This window comes from Phodopus roborovskii, unplaced genomic scaffold (assembly GCF_943737965.1).
Source record: "Phodopus roborovskii unplaced genomic scaffold, PHOROB, whole genome shotgun sequence".
NCBI lineage: Eukaryota > Metazoa > Chordata > Mammalia > Rodentia > Cricetidae > Phodopus > Phodopus roborovskii.
The window spans coordinates 460,553-465,223 of NW_026125941.1; positions in this window are offsets into that span (position 1 = coordinate 460,553).

Here is a 4,671-nt window from a genome sequence, read left to right on the forward strand (position 1 = left end):
GTCTCTCCCAGGGGAACAGTGGGAAGAGAGAGCAGGAGAGCCAGAAGGAGAGGAGAGCAGAGAGGAAGAAGAATCAGTAAGAGAGCTGGAAAGAGAGCCTAAGTGAACAGGGTCTGTCTTTTAAAGGGGTCCTTCACAACTGTGTGAACACTGCTACTCATGGAATCCTGGGGGGGCCTGATTGAATTCTTCCCGGTGACAGGGCCATCATCAGTCCTGAATCCTTACAGTGCCAATTGGGGATTCCAAGTAAAATGTGACTCCAGGTATTTGAACCTAAGACTTAGGAATGTAGATTGGCTTTGAAGTTGGGGCTGAATATTTACAGGAAGAAGGAAAGCCGGGTGTTGCCTCAACAGCTGCTTAGTCTTGTGGGAATTTTTGCAGACATGGTGGAGAGGCCACATCAGAAGGTCTGCTTTGTTACAGATCTGAGGGTGATTTGTACTGGGTCAGGGTGGCCAGAGTAGGAGGAGAATGGGAAGGAAGGGGGCAGCATGTGTTTTGATGCAGATCTGGGGAAGACTGGGAGATTGGTTTTGGAGGAGAAAATGGAAAGGAGAAAATCTACAGTTAGCCTACCTGCTTCCATGGTCAGATTGACCTTTGGGTTGAAGATCTAGCCTGCCTCTTTCTTGGGCTTGAAAGCGCTCTTATTGTAGACAACTAGGCCCATTACTGTTTATAATTAAATCTGTTTCTCAAGGATTGGACTATGTCCTATCTATAACCTTAACTACAAATATGACTGTCCTACCTGCTCTAGAAATTAACAACCATGCATTTGTTTCAAAAGGTTATTATGACTACCTATAACCTGGCATCCTATAGCCTTGCACCTATACCATATCTTTGTATCAGGAGGATGTAATGACTAACTTGTTATGCTTATACTTATATTCTGTTTTCTATCCTCACCAATTTAACTATCAAATGTCCTATTTGTAAACTCTCGGTCCCTGAGCTATAAAAGACCTCATCTTCTAATTTCCAAGACTTGTCCTATTTAACTCCCTCTTAAGGCGAGACACCCTGTGTACATGAATAAAAAATCTTCCTTTAATCAATGTGGCCATGATGATTTCAGTCAATTGTCTTCTCAAATCTTTGAGATTAACAATTACCAGGGAGTGTCTAATGGAGTTAAGGACTGGGAAGAAGCAATGAATTGGGAGGCAGGTTAGGAGAAGATGGGAACATGAGGCTGATGTTGGTAGAAGGACCACAGTAGGTGGCCTGCTGCAGAGCTAGGGACTGAGGAATTGGGTTTGGAAGTGCAGTGGGAGAGTTTCATATCTGCAGTTATCCCACCTACTTCACTGACCAGAACCATCATTTAATAGAAAAAAAAAAGGATAACAGAATTAAATGAAACAACGAGAAACAGAGATGAAAAGCAGAAGACACAAGTTCTTGCTTAATGTAAATCGTATAATGGATATGACTAAGGAAGTAATGTTATCAAAGTAATTTTTATGTTTGTGTGTCTTACAGTCAGGGAGGAACAGGATTATAGATTGGATATATATTTTCCATTATATACGTTAAATATGGATTCATTAGATTGCGTAAAGACTGTAGTTAAGGCTAGCCTAACAATGCTGTGTCTCTGTGGAAAGGCAAAATAATCTCATAATTGTTTATTCTATGATGGTGGAGGTCTCAGACTTTTGTGAGGTTTCCATCAGAGAAGACTGCTGAGACATGGATTTAAGCCAATACAAAGTCTTTACTCTGCAGCAGTTCACTGACTACACTGTGTGTTTGGGATCATATTGTAGCCTAAGCCATTCTCAAGGGGGGTTTTCAGCAGAGAAACCATGTCCTGAGTTGACACACTTCAAAGAACAATAACATGTAGCCAGAAGAGGAAGTATAGAAGACATAAATTAAGCAATCCTACTCTCAGAAAGGCTCCTTTTGCCTCTCTTCAGCTTTTATTTATGCTCTGAGCCTTACAACCCCTTCTCAATTTTGTCCTTTCTCCTGCCTTGCTATTGGCCATTCAGGAGCTTAGGACAGGCCAACTAACACATGTTAACATGGGCAAACAAATGCAACATGAAAAAATGCTACACATCTTTGAATCATTAAACAAATGTTTCAAGCATAAACAAATGTAACACATCTTTAATATTTCACAACAGAAAAGATCTCTTTTCTTTTTGTCTTTGGGAAATATTTCCATGTTGCAAGGATGACTTAAACTACCCAAATATGGGCAGCACCTATTGCCCTTACTGGGTTATAGGTATAAAATATAGGACATGAATTTGGAAAAGATGTTCAGGAAGAGTTGCAAGGATGCAATAGGGAGAGTTACAACAGGCAGTAGGGAGATAGACTTAAGCAGGTTCCATGCATGAATGCTTTCAGAGAGCTGGGTAGTGATGTTATATGCCTTTAGTCCCAGAACTCAGGAGGCAGAGACAGGAGGATCTCTGTGAGTTTTAGTTCATTCTTGTCTATAGAGCTAGTTCCAGGACAGGCTCCAAAGCAATACAGAGAAACCCTGTCTTGAAAAAGCCAAAAACAGTTTTCACAGAATAAATAAATTTTTAGAAAAGAAATAAAAACACAAAAATCAGAAAATATTGTTAGACTAGGTTATAAAACAACAGTGCTTAGTTTGTTCAATGAAATAAATTCCAAGCCAGAAATTGAGCAAAGAATTTAAAACACAATAAAGTATATACCAATAAGAAAAATACCACATCAAGGGGTCAAAAAGGTATTTAAAAGTTAAATGGATGAGTTTAATAGTTCATTAATTATGTTTGGAAATAATTGAACAGGAAATTAAGAGGAATAGAAAATAAATGTAAAAATACCAAACACAGATGTAAGCATAACATGAGTGTGAATAGGAATCTCAGATTATAGGGCAAATAGAATGACACAGAAAATATTTAAATAAATAAGGATTCAGCCTTTTTAAATGATTCATAGTTTTTCACAATAAATCCCTGGACTTAGTGCTAAATTCAAGATACTGTTTTATTTTCTTTGACTGTTCTTCACTAAAATTTACAAAGTTTTCAACTGAGTCTTTCAGTGGCATAGAATGCCAAGAAATTGGCAAGATAATGTGAAAAAAATAAGAAGTGGGAGGACTCAAAAAGTGTTGTTGAAATGTCATATTTGTGTGGAAATCCAGTTAAATATAGGTGGCTGAAAGATGAGAGTTCAGTAGACATTTCTGAAACTTTGAGCCTGTTTAAGGTACAAACCCTTTTTGGGTGATGATGAGACAAATGAAATGGTAGACATTTGAAAATATAACATCCTTTCAAATCTCAAAATGTAGAACAGTACTAACCCTTATGAGTTATAAGTTCTTACTATGATAATGGGCTGCAGAATGAGAATGGACATAGATAATTTTTTTTACAAATCCCCTTATATAAGTATATTCCTTTTCCTCTGCAGAAAGGTAAGAAAAAAGTGTTGTAGATAAATTAAGCAAAACTACAAAGGTTCGAATTGACATAAGATAAAAATCTGACATTCATATACAGTAAGTATGATGATTGCTTGCTTGTCAGAGTGACTGGATCGAGAATTAACTGGAAGGCAAATGTCTGTGCATATATGTGAAGGATTTTTCACAGGACATGAATGGAGGTGTGATCCCTTCTAACTTCAAGTGAATAAAAAGAGAAAGTAAAGTGCATATAAGTATTCATTTGCCATTGCCTCCTGAATGCAGATGCCCTATGACCAGCTGATTTCTTCTTCCTTCCTTGCATACTGCTATCTCTTCACTGTTAGAAAGGAATTATCCTCTAAAACTGTAAGCTGTGATGAATGCTTCCTCCCTTAAATTGCTTCGTGTTAGGGATTGTGTCACAGAAATTAGAACAATAACTAATACAGAAAACTGGTAGGCAGAAATAGGTTTGTTTATGTGATGAGCCTCAATGGGAGGCTTTGTAACTATAGATTAGAAAATCCCTCAAATTGTGTAAGAAGTCCTTAATGGTCTATTCTGGTAGGAGGTTCAAATACCAGAAGTCTAACAGAAATATTAACAGAGGAGACACAGCTCATGGGATTTCAGAAAGAATCAAAGACTGTATTGAGAACCAGCCTAGCAGCCATTTGTGTAATGTCTTTGCCCTTACTCTGTCTATATTCTGCTCATGCCCTGAGAATTTTTAAGAAGTTGAATACAAGAATAATGAACTAATTTGTTTCACAGAGGTAATGTACCAAGACAGAACAGCATGGCTATTGCTCTATTCTTATTGAGGTCTCCACACACACAAACAGCAATCCAAAAAAACCCACCACAATTGGGCCACTAAAATAGAAGTAATGTGTAAATTCACAGATGTTCAGAAAGAGGCTTTATGTTGAAGAGAAAGCTCTTTCTCTGAATCAGTATAATAAGATACCCTGTCATCAATAACCCACCCGTCAAAGGCTCCAACTTACAGAAATGAAAATTCATTTGTAAGGACAGGACCAAAACTGAGTATGTTACAGAAAGCATTCCATAATTTAGACAATTATTCCTTCAGAAAATGTTTCCCTGAAATCAGTACACGGACGTTGTTTCAACTGTAGTTCCCAGGGTTCAGACACCAACTAGACATTGCAACAAAACTTGGCAGTGTTAGCCATGTGGTTCTGGTTTTGTGCACATGATATATAGAAACAATGAAGGGA